General features: G+C 41.2%; 1 protein-coding gene across 1 annotated transcript in view; it reads right to left on the reverse strand.

Annotated features, from left to right (window-relative positions):
- The window catches only part of LOC143386820 (alpha-1,6-mannosylglycoprotein 6-beta-N-acetylglucosaminyltransferase A-like), a 101,842-nt gene that overhangs the window by 43,521 nt on the left and 45,793 nt on the right, over positions 1–12,528 (reverse strand). The window lies entirely within an intron of this gene.

The following is a 12,528-nucleotide window of genomic DNA, read 5'->3' on the forward strand; positions in this document are numbered from 1 at the left end:
CTTGCTGACACTTGTCAGAGTTTGGTAGAAATCTCGTGAGTCTGAACCACACTATTTATTCCAGGTAAAGGTGCCACTGAAGTTTCTTAAACCAAACTATTATAATGCCTGAAGTGAACGCTCATGAGATGCTCAAGGAACCCAACAAGGCATTTCCAGCTCAGGTCTCTTTCCTGAATTTCAAGTCCAAATATCTCATGGCATTCTGAAATTTTCCATCTGTTATGCTGTAGTTGCTTCCAACTTAACAGGTCTAAAAGAGGACCCATCACCTAACCTGAGCAGTATCCTTGTATCTGCCCCTGAGTTCAGTGACCAGCATTAATCTCCCTACCAATACCTGGACCATAATCATTATTCCTCACTCCAATTCCTGCCAATATGTGCATCAAATCAATCACAAAGTTCTGCTGATGCTGCCTGTAGAATGTCAAGTTGGTCTCTTTCCAGGCCCTGATTGTTCATCTGGATTGTGCCACAATTAATATAAGCAGCACCTTACCACATACTTCCCTGTAGCTCAAAAGGGGATGTAACTTGTCTGTGGTTTCTGCAAGAGAGCAACAGTATGGGGACCCATTGTGAAACAATCTATATGGCTGGATGCAACTTTTGTATATTCTTAACCCTACAAAGCAATATTATGCATGTGGGTAATGTTCACACTTATGGACATTTGTAGCTGAAGTACAAAAACATGTAGGAGGATGATTGGAACTAAATTCCAGATACTGATTACAGAGGAGAGATGATCTACAGAAGCAGATGGAGCTTCAGTGTTATTTGTAATATATCATTTCCATGTTTAAAAATACTGTAAGTACTAACACCAACAAATCTGGGTGGTACTTGGATGTCTGCTATGATTCAGATGTGTTTCCCCAAGGTGATGTGTTAGAAATTCATATATTAATGGTATTTGGAGGTGGGCCTTTGGGAGGTAATTAGGATTAGATGAGGTCATGACGGTGAAGCCCCCAGATGACATTAGTGGTCTTATGAGAAGAAGCGAGGCCTGAGCTGGCACACTTGCTCTGTCTCCCCAGGGGATGTCCTCCTCTATATTATGATGAAGCATGAGGCCCTCACCAAGCCCCCAGAAGATGCCAGCATCACGCTCTTGGACTTCTCAGTCTCCAGAATCATGAGCCAAAAAAAGTCTGTTCTTTATAAATTATCCAAACTAAAATATTTTATTATGCTAAGAGAAAATGGACTAAGACAATGCCTTGGTTTTTAAAGACTTCTGTATATTTCACAATGGAATTTTATTCAGCCATAAAGTAAAAAGAAATCATGGCATTTGCAGGAAAATGGATGGAACAAGTGGCCATCATGTTAAGTAAAATAAGTCAAACTCAGAAGGTCAAGGGTCATATGTTTTCTCTCAAATGTGAAAGCTGGACAGAAAAAGAAAAAGAAAGGTGGGGGTGGATCTCAGGGAATGAAAATCAAAGGGAGATCAGTAAAGGAAAGGAACCAGGGAGTGGAAGGGAGAGAGGGAGGCAGGGGGAGGGGGGAAGTGCTGGGGCGTGATACTGGCCAAATTATATTGTTACCTTGTGTGCATGTACAAATACACAACAACAAATCCCATCAATATGTACAATTATAGTACACCAGTAAAAAAATGTGGAAAAGACATTTGTATATTTGATATAGTTCACATGTAAAATGTAAAAATTTAAAACACATGTGATCATGAATAAACCAAACACAGTATGTCCAAGACTCTAAGGCCTCACCACTGTCACCACACTGTAAGGCTTAGTTCCTGGCATCAAGGGGTTCAAGGGATCCCCTTTTATCTTCAGTGTGTGATGTGTACTCTACCCTTTGTGTTTAAGGGCTGAGGTTTCTTAAATTAAGTGTGTCCCTGCTTGCCTTTCCTCAACTCATGGGAAGGCCCAAAGAGGCGGGTGATATACAGGGATGGGGGCATCTTCTAGCATATACCCCCTTCCTTTCCCTTGTTTTGGTCATCCAGGCTTAGATGGAAAATCCAAGTCCCATTGATCAAAGAAGTGGGTTGAAATCACTCTAGGAAGCTTTCCTTCTCTGACTTAAGGGGCCAAAGTTAAAAAAAAAAAAAGCTTAGTCCCAATGCTCTGCCACCTACTAATTCCTGAGATCTAGTCAGAAAGGGCTTGCACTGAGGATCACACTACAGCAAGCCACCACCCATCTTAGAGGCAGGGGAAATGCTGCTACCACGTTCCAGCTGAGTGACTTGCAGCCCCCTAATATTTTCAGTCCCTAGTTCAATTTAAATTCCCATTAAAAACAACGGATCTAACTGATTAAAGTTTAAATCTACCTAACCTCATCTGGGGGCAGGAGATGCAAAGGGAAAAGAGAGCCCTGATGGAGTCAACGAGCACCGCAGTCGCGTGTCTTTGGCTGTTTATGGCTATAGCTGGGGGCAGGCACATTTGCAGAACTTGTAGGATGATATTTAGAGCCAGGATGGAGAGATTTAGGAAAACAATTCAATCTAAGCAACACTGGTAATCGCTGCAGCAGGGGAGGCAGGATGCAGAACTTGAGAGGCAGAAGCTCTGTGTCTAACTTCTCTTTCATCTGGGAGTATAGACTTGACCTCTGGAAATGGCAGTATTTTGAGCTTTAGATTGGAGTATGGATGGCATGTATTTTTCCTCAGTAATACCCCTGTTCCCCACTGCAAACACACATAGCCTCTTCTACTTCATTTCTACACATCCATGTAGCACCTGGTGACCTGCCATTAACAACAACAACAAAAAAAAAGAATTTACAGCCCTGCCCCAAGTTTGTTTGTCTAGTGGAAAGTACCTGGTAAGTCTGAGCCAGGGGAATTCTCCCTGGGACGTGCCAGGCAGTATGGAGAGTCAAGACCTCTCCAGGCAATAGAAATTGGACTGCAAAACTGGGCTGTGGAGGCAAGGGCAGATCCTACCCTGCGGAGACCAGACTCAAAGAAAAATGAAGCCCTCACACATACAAGGCCAAGTGGGAGAGAGTTTGTGGCCCTGAAAGGCTTCTGGTCTGCAGAACCAGTTAATTCTGAGCCCTGCTGCATCCTTGCCCTCCATCAGGGTTCCAAGAGTCAGCACATCCTGGCTATGGTCCAGGCCAGGGAAGTTGGGCTGCCATTTCCAGCACAAAGAATCTGAGAAGGACACTTGTGATCAGGAGCTTCCTGGAGTTTCAATCACTTTTAAAGTAGTAGCTTCCACCTCCTTCCCCACAAATTAAGAAACTGGTCTATTACATGGTTTTACAACTATAGATGCTCCTTGACTTACAATGGGGCTACGTCCTGGTAAGCACAGCTTAAGAAATGATATGGTAAATCACAAGTGTATTTAATACTCCAATGAACCAAGTCGAACTGTAAGTTGGGGCCATGTGTGTACAATAATGCATCACGTTTTCCTTAAGAAACAAGGCCATAGAATAAGCACATCTAGACTGAAAATAGACATACAAGTCCTTTACTAGTGCTGCGATATTCCTTCTTAAAAGATTATGTGTGGACTTGTCCACTGTACTGAGTGGCCATCTTGTGCATCTTCTGCTGCTCCCGGTCTCCTCCTTTCACTCTGCACCTGTCCCATCCTGTTGTCACTTCTGTAAGCTAAGTTCCATTGTGCATGATGACACACATACATTATGAGCCTTCCCTGATTTCCCCAGCTGCCTGCTCTTTCTCTTTCTCTTTCTCAGTCAGTGCTCACATCAGCCAGGCTAGGAAGAAGCCACAAGGTGGAATGGTGGGACATGGGGGTTTAGTTTACTGTGAGGTAAACCAAGGCCAATGGCACATTGGGCAGAGCAGGGCAAATAAGCCCACTTCTTTTATGTCACCTAGACGATGCTAAGGCAGAGATCTTTATAAACCTCCAGGAGTCCAGTATCCACTGTGCCCCCATGTCTGTATGGCTCTTGGTAAAACAGAGGAACAGCGTGGTTACACACTCCATCACATCTTCTCACACTTTTCCTTTGCCACAGTAAAATATGGTAGTCTCTCTTTATCTATGAGGGATAGTTCCAAGAACACCAGTGGATGCCTGAAGCTGCAGATAGAAAGGGAACCTACATATACTGTGTTCTTTCCTATATATAGGAACTTATGATCAATTTTAATTAATAAGTTAGGCACAATGAGAGACAATAGCTTACAATAAAAGAAAATAATGATAACAACATATGGTCATAAAAGTCATCCAACACTTAGAAACTGGTTGTTTCTGGAATTTTCCACTTACTATTTTAAGGACACAGTGTAACACAGTTAAATGAATTTATGGACAGCAATCCTAGAGAGGAGGGGCTACTGTGTGTGAGTCTGCCTCAAGCCCTACTTCCTAGAAGGTAAGATACTATTTCCAAACTCTAGCTCCTTCAATCCACCTTCTAGTTTCTCAAATGAAAATTTTGCTCTCCTATAGAAATGGTTCTAAAGGTCCCTCCGGTCATTTGGATAAAAGACTCCTTTCTGAACTCTATACACAAGTCCCCTCACAATCTGGGCTTCTTTCCTGAAAGCTCTCCAACTTTTCCTTCTATGGTTTATTTCTTCTCTATTTCCTTCTATGGTTTATTTCCTTCTGGTCATTCCCAGCCTCTCTTGCACCTGGTACCATTGTCTTTGCCTGCAATGCCCCTCCTTCCTCTTTATTTTTCTCCTGGATAGACTTCTTCATCCTCATCCTTGACAAGTCTGATTTCCTGCATTCACCCAAGTGAATTTCACTGCTACCAGCTCTGTATCTTCAAGATCTTCTTGCTTGATCTCTGGGCAACACAGTCCCTGGAGGTTCCCACCCAGGTGGAACTGTGGACTTCTAAAGAGCAGGACACGAACTCAGCAGAGACCTGATACTGAGCAAGCACTCATACATGATGATTAAGAAGGATAGAGGATGCCCAGACCACAAAGCATTTATGGATTTATAGAAAAGACAGTCTTAGGTAAGGCCTAGTTCCTGATACACACTAAGGATCTGTTCAACTTCCCAGGTGGGGGTCAGGAGCCATGTCCTTCCACTTAGATAAGGAGTTCAAGTTCAGGACCATCTAGACTTATTTTTAATAAAAAATAAAAGGAGAATTATGAACCTTAGAAGGTACACTGTACAATTGATTCACCTTCCTTTTAACATAGCTACTAAGAATAAGGTTCTCTCAAATGCAAATCAAAACTACTCTGAGATATCATCTTCCTCTTGTCAGAATGGCAGCTATTATGAAGACAAACAACAATAAGTGTTGGTGAGGATGTGGGGAGAAAATGTACACGCATACGTTGCTGACGGGACTGCAAATTGGTGTAGCCAATATGGAAAGCAGGATGGAGATTCCTTGAAAAACTGGGAATGAAACCACCATTTAACCCAGCTATCCCTCTCCTCAAACTACACCCAACGGACTTAAAAACAGCATACTATAGAAAAATAGCCACATCAATGTTTATGGCACATAATTCACAATAGCTAAACAGTAGAACAAACCTAGATGCCCTTCAATAGATAAATGGGTAAAGAAAATGTGGCATATATACACAATGGAACATTACTCAGCAATAAAAGAGAATAAAATCATGGCATTTGCAGGTAAATGGATGGTATTGGAGAAGATAATGCTAAGTGAAGTTAGCCAATCCCCCCAAACCAAATGCCAAATGTTTTCTCTGATATAAGGAGGCTGATTCATAGTGAGATAGGGAGAAGAAGCATGGGAGGAATAGACAAACACTAGATAGGGCAGAGGAGTGGGAGGGGAAGGGAGAGGACATGGAGTTAGGAATGATGGTGGAATGAGATGGATATCATTATACAAAGTACATGTATGGAGACACGAATTAATGTGAATATACTTTATATACAACCATAGATATGAAAAAATGTGCTGTATATGTATAATAAGAATTATAATACATTGTGCTGTCATATATAAAAAAATCAATAAAAAACAAAAACAAAAGATAAAGGAAAATGATCCAAAAAAAAGAATAAGGTTTTCTCTCATAGGAATTTTGAGGTAAAAAGAAAGAAGAGAGGTGCAAAGGGAGACAAAAGGAGACAACCTCATCTGCCTGCTCCTGAAGGCTAAAATTCAACAAGGATGAAAAAGTGTTTTATTCCAAGATTAGAGGTAAGCTCTAAAATGAAAATCTCTGTGAATTTCAGCACTGAAGCAGAAATAATTTACATTGCAGAATAATTTAAAGTCTGTGCAGTTCTTGGCTCATTTATCTCATGTAACCCCCTGAGAGAAAGGTGTGTATGTATGGGGGAGGGGGAGCATTCCTTGCTGTATCTCATTCAAGTCTTGAGGGTTCCAGAAGATCTTCAGAAGCCAAGGATCTCAAAGGCTACCCCACCTGCCCTCCTCCTCCCCACATTCTTTCTTTAGGCAAAGAAATGGTGCTCAGTTCTGACAGCAGGAGTAACAAGGGGAATTCTGCTCTTTTGCCACTGGCCTGGCCTGTGGTCTACCTGTGGGCAATAAAAAGAAAGAATTCTGCTGCTTATGATACACTTGTTGAGTGTTTCTAATCCCCAAATCTGAAATTTAAAAGGCTCAAAAAAAATCCAGATTTTGTAGCATTTCAAGTTTCAAATTTTCAGATTTAGGATGCTCAATCAGGAAAGCCTATGCAAATATTTCAAAATCAAAAACTCTCTGAAATTCTGGTCATAAGCATTTAAGATGCTAAATAGAGCCACATTTGAAACCCAGGCGATTTAAGTAAAAGGCTGAATGCAAAGTCAATTCCTATAAATTACATGCCTGAGTTTTCTTTGGGACCAAGGAGCAGCAAAGAGACGTCTGAGCTATCTGTGACTTGGGTTTCCATTAACCATTGGAACTGATGAGTGGTTTAAATGAGATTGGATATTTGAGGTGTCCGTCTTAGAGTGGGGGCTCAATGATGCTTCATTCTCTCTACCACCCAGAGACCCCCCAAAACAAGGGCACCTCTTTCACCACAATGGTCCTGTCCATTCCAGGCAATAGTGCAGTGTCAGACATATAACAAGCAGTCACAGGGATACTATAAGGGGTCAGTCATTCTGATGGCTTCACTTCCTACATGATTAACCAAAAATGATCTGTAGATCACACATAATGAGGGCAAAAGTGGAGGTTTCTAAATCTGTAATTCAGTGGGATCTGGCCACTGAGACAACCCTAAGAAGAAGGAATGAAGGAAGGAAGAAAGAATGCCACTTATTAAGACAGGGCTGGGGCTGGGGCTGAGCAGTGGAGCGCTAGGCTAGCATGAGCATGGCCCTGGGTTCGATCCTCAGCACCATATAAAAATAAAGAAAATGAAGGTATTGTGTCCAGCTACAACTAAATTTTTTTTTTTTCTAACACCGTTCTGCATCTGATGCTGCAATTCACCAGGTAACTAAAAAGATGAGGCATTTTACTTTATTTCCTTGTGAGATCTGTCAAACTTCTAATGTTGAAAATAGATAGAAAAAAGAATTGGCTCTTTCAATAGGATAACTAGAACAAAAGTCACTGGGGCATATGCTGATCAAGTTGAGAAGCCAAATAAGGATATCCCTCTAGGTTATCTTATCACCCGCTAGAGAAATCTGGCATATGATATGGGAAATTATCAATCTTCAGGGTTCAATGAAGTAAGAAAACAGGGAGAGAGGAGAGAGGGGAAGGGGAAATGGGGGAGAGACATAAAACGAAAAAATAAACCAAAACCAGACCAGCAAACCCCAACAATGACTGAGGTATTATCTAGGATTTAAAATACTAGATGGGAATTAATTGAAGGAATTAATTGGCTTTGGAAACCATCTCTGCCAATTTCACATTAACAATTATAGTGGGTATACTGACTCCATATACACCAGCTCCCAATTTATTTTTTTATTATTTTTTTAAAGAGAGAGTGAGAGAGGGAGAGAGAGAGAGAGAGAGAGAGAGAGAGAGAGAGAGAGAGAGAGAGAGAGAGAATTTTTAATATTTACTTTTTAGTTTTCGGCGTACACAACATCTTTGTTTGTATGTGGTGTTAAGGATCGAACCTGGGACCCGGGCCGCACGCATGCCAGGCGAGCGTGCTACCACTTGAGCCACATCCCCAACCACCAGCTCACAATTTAAATGCAAACACAAGCATCATATCCAGAGATAAACAGGTAAGGGGAAATGTGCTTTCCATTAAAAAAAAGTGAGGTAAAGGTCATGCTAATTAGCTTGATTTGGTCTTTTACAATATATGAGTGTATCAAAACATTGTGTTGCACAAACTTAGACAATTTCTATTTTTCAATTTAAAAAAAAAAGCATCAAGGGAACTGTTGAATTTCTAAATTACCAGAAGTCAAAGGATCTAAAGTTAAATCAGATTTGGTGAGCAAGAACCATACATTGATTTTAATTCTAAAATGGAACCAAAAGTCCACTTATAATGTCCAAGGCTAAGTGACAGGCCACAACTATCTTCAAATAATGATGACATTGAAAACCATAAATGTATCAGTTATGTTGATTGCCTGTCTTCCATTTCTAGGCTCTGCTCTAAGTACTTTCTCATAGAAACGAGAATCCTCACAATACACTCAAGGTAAGGTCTTTCAAAACCAAACAAAAATTAAAACTAATAGTTACTAAAGGAAGAACCCCAGGCATGAAGAAGTTGAGTCACTTTCCCAAAATCACAAAACATAGAAAACAGGAGAAATGGAAGCTGAAGTTCAGTTATGAGGCTCTAAGGCAGTAAGTAATCCTATTGAAGTGACCATCACAGTGAAACTTTTGAACTCTTATAAGGTAACTTGATGATGCTTTGATTAAAAAAAATTTTTTAAAGTCCTGGTTCAGGGTTATTTTTAGAATAAAACTTAAAAAAGAGGTTCCTAGCACTCTCCCAAGAGAAACCATCTCTATCCTTCCTGGATCATTCTTCCTCTCCCATCTGACTCTTAGGATGAGCACACAGCATGATGGAAAGAAAATGAGTTCTCAGTAGTTGACAATAGATGATTATGACAGATGTTCAAGAAGTGCTCACTTAGAATTTGCCTAAACAAAAGGGAAAACCTGATCATCTTCAGAAAACAGTGATTGAGTAATGAATTCCCATTCCACACTTTGTGACTATAAGAATCATGTCCTGAAAGGAAACACTCTGTCTCCAAAGTAAGTACAGATGACCCATGCAGAGCCAAATCTGTCCAGCAGTCCTTTCAATTTTGCTTCAGAACCTTGCTTTTCTTTCCTTTCAGCTCCCCTGGGAACTGGGAGTGGGCAGTGGTCTCAAAGGAAGGGAACAGGTCATGAATAATTGCAGTCCCTTTCTAGCAGGTCCCCCCCACTTTCGTACTGTGGATTGAACCTAGGGACACTAAACCACTGAGCAACAACCCCAGACCTTTTATTTTTTATGAGACAGGGTCTCATAGGGCCTCCCTAAGTTGTTGAAGCTGGCTTTGAACATATGATCTTCCTGCCTCAGCATCCTGAATTGCTGGGATTACAGGAATGTACCACTGCACCTGGCTTTTCAGTGGTCTTTATTGCACTCCGACAGCTTTCCAGCTCCTGCCTCAGAGATGGAGAGGAAGTTGAAGTGGGAATGTAAAATCCTCTATTCTGTCCTCAGTCCTCTCCTTCTTGGGAAGGTGTGAAATTGGCTTGGTTTGTCAATCATAGTGCACAGTTGGATTCTGGCTATATTCTATCACAGGGAAAGGGGAAGAAAACTTGAAAATTAAATTGAATGAGAAGCCTCTCCCTCGGGGCAGGAAAAGTACTTCTAATTGACTTCTCACTGGAGTGAAGGTTAATTTGTAGACCCAAGCCTTAACCCCCTACAGAAGGAAATGATAACTTAGGCCACAGGCCACCCAAGTCACAAATAAGAAACACACAGAGATAACCAGTAGTCAGACGGCCCCTGGCATATGCCTATAATCCCAGCAACTCAGGAGGCTGAGGCAGGAGATTGCAAGTTCCAGGCCAGCTTCAGCAATTTAGCAACACCCTGTCTCAACATTGAAAAAAGGGGTAGATGTGGGCCTGGAGATGTAACTCAGTGGTAGAGGTTCAGTCTTCAGTAGAATAAAAACATAAAAATAAAAATGTATTTGCTAGCAGCCCGCTAATGAGGCAAAGCACAAGCCCAACTCTTGAACTTTTAATTTCCAAGAGGTTCTAAACTCATTTATTCTGGGGTTCTCATGATGGCCACAGAGTGGCCATTGAACAACTTGTCAAAAAATTTTTTTAAAAAGTCTGTGGGACTGGAAGTATAGCTCAGTGATAGAGCATATGAGAAGCCCTGGGTTCAATCCCCTGCACTATACAAAAAAAGTCTGATTTAAATGTACTAAAGAAAGAGGGAATGATCAAAAAAGAGAGGCAAACTCCATAGAATGCAGGGATACATGCTGGCACGCTGAATACCAATACTGACCTGACTTCTGTAATCAAAAGAGGTCTGCTCCTGTCACCTTATGAAGCAGAAAAGAAAGGCACCTGAATCCCACTAAGAGACCCAAGTGGTGGGAATATGAGGTTAAGGGATCATTCAATAAGCTGGTCCTACCAAGCTAACCTTCATATGCAGGAGAAATGTGGATTCAAAATGCCCATAAGAACACAAGTTACTCTGAAGGGGGGACTTTTGTGACCCTTACACAGACCAGGTTTCAGAAGTCAGGGAGAGGCCTGGGGTTGTGGCTCAGAGGTAGAGCACTCACCTAGCACGAGTGAGGCCCTGGGTTCAACACTCAGCACCACATAGAAATAAATAAATAAAGATATTGTGTCCAACTACAACTAAAAAATAAATATTAAAAGAAAAGAAGTCAGGGAGATAAGGATAATTCACCCTAACCATAAAATCTATAACAAGAGGACCCAATTAGCACTGTGACAAGCATGGGCCAAAATGACCTAACATTGTCCTGGACCTTTACCATGCACAGTGAGGACTTAGAAGACTGATATCATTCTGTTGTCAGTCAAAAGTCAAGAGGTAGACATGGGTGGGACTCTCTGGAAACTCTCCTTGGACCCTCAATGAAACTTGAGGGAAGGAGGGGCATTTTGTTCGTCTCCTCTTTGAGAGGACTCACTCTCTCCTTGAGAGTGTCCCCTTTTCCTATCCCTTCAATGAAAGTATGCCTAGTACTCTTGAGAGACATGTCTGATGTGATTGAAAGAGCCAGCAAGAAAGGACCACTCTAGTGGCCTCAGCTCTACAATGGGAACTTGCCCTGTAACATCACAATGAAAACTATGGCAAACACATTTAATTTAGCTTCAAAACTGGAGTCATTTTCCATGGAGCACCGGGGAGCTATTAATGTTGGCTAAATGGCAATATCAACAGCACACAAAAATAGGATAGGATGAAAAAGAAATGGCAGCAGAAAGCCCACTGAGCTGCATTCTCTGAAACTGGTCTTCATCTGTTTCATCAGCCCTGAGGGCTGGCCTGGCCATCAGTGGGAGAAGGAGAAGTAGCAGGGTTTGGTCCCCTAGAGGTTCTTCCCCTTCAGCTGCTTCTGTATAGACCTTAACACCTCTCCACTCCTTGACTTTCCTAAAGGTGAAATGAAGATCACTGAAGCCTATAGCAAATCCAGTGTGGTCTGGAAAATGCTCTGCAATCCTTATTTAAAACAAACAAACAAACAAACAAAGCTTCTATTTAAATTCAAGGGTGCAATAACAGAAGTAAGAGAAGGCAAAAGTAACTAATTCAACCTTTAAGAAAATGGCTAACTCTGGCCACATGACAAGAAGCTCAGTATCACTAAAAAAGGAAATGCAAACCAAAACCACAATGAGTTTTATCACTCACATCCATAGAGATGGCTACTATCGAAAACACAGAAGGTACCATGTATTGGTGAAGATGTGGAGAATCTGGAACCCTTGTTTTTGGTGGCAATGTAAAGGGTATGACTGTCATAGAAAACAATACAGCAGGTCCTCAAGAAATGAAAAATAGAATTATTGAATCATCCTGTAATTCCATTTCTGGGTATATACTTTCCAAAGAACTAAAAACAAGGTATTCAAGAGAAAATTATACACCCAGGCTCAAAGCAGCATTATTCACAAAAGCCAAATGGAGAAGCAACCCAAGCATTCACAGATAGGTGGATAAATAAGCAAATGGTAGTATATAAACACAGTGGCATATGGTTCAGTCTTAAAATGGAAAAAACTCTAACACATACTACAACTTGAAGATTAGTGAAGTGAGCCAGATGCAAATTATACGATTTTGTTTTTAGGGGGTAACTAGAATAGTCAAGTTCAAAGAGACAGAAAGTAGAATGATGACTGCTAGATGCTAGGGGACAGAGGTGTGGAATTAGTGCTAACTAGGTACAGAGTTTAAGTTGTGCAAGATGAAAATGATTCTGGAGATGGGTGGCGCTGATGTTTGCACAATACTGTGGAAGTACTCAATGCCACTGAATTGGTCTTAAACGTGGTTCAGAGGGTAGATCTCACATTACCTGTTTTTCACAATAGGAAAAATTGAAG

This window comes from Callospermophilus lateralis, unplaced genomic scaffold (assembly GCF_048772815.1).
Source record: "Callospermophilus lateralis isolate mCalLat2 unplaced genomic scaffold, mCalLat2.hap1 Scaffold_84, whole genome shotgun sequence".
Lineage (NCBI taxonomy): Eukaryota > Metazoa > Chordata > Mammalia > Rodentia > Sciuridae > Callospermophilus > Callospermophilus lateralis.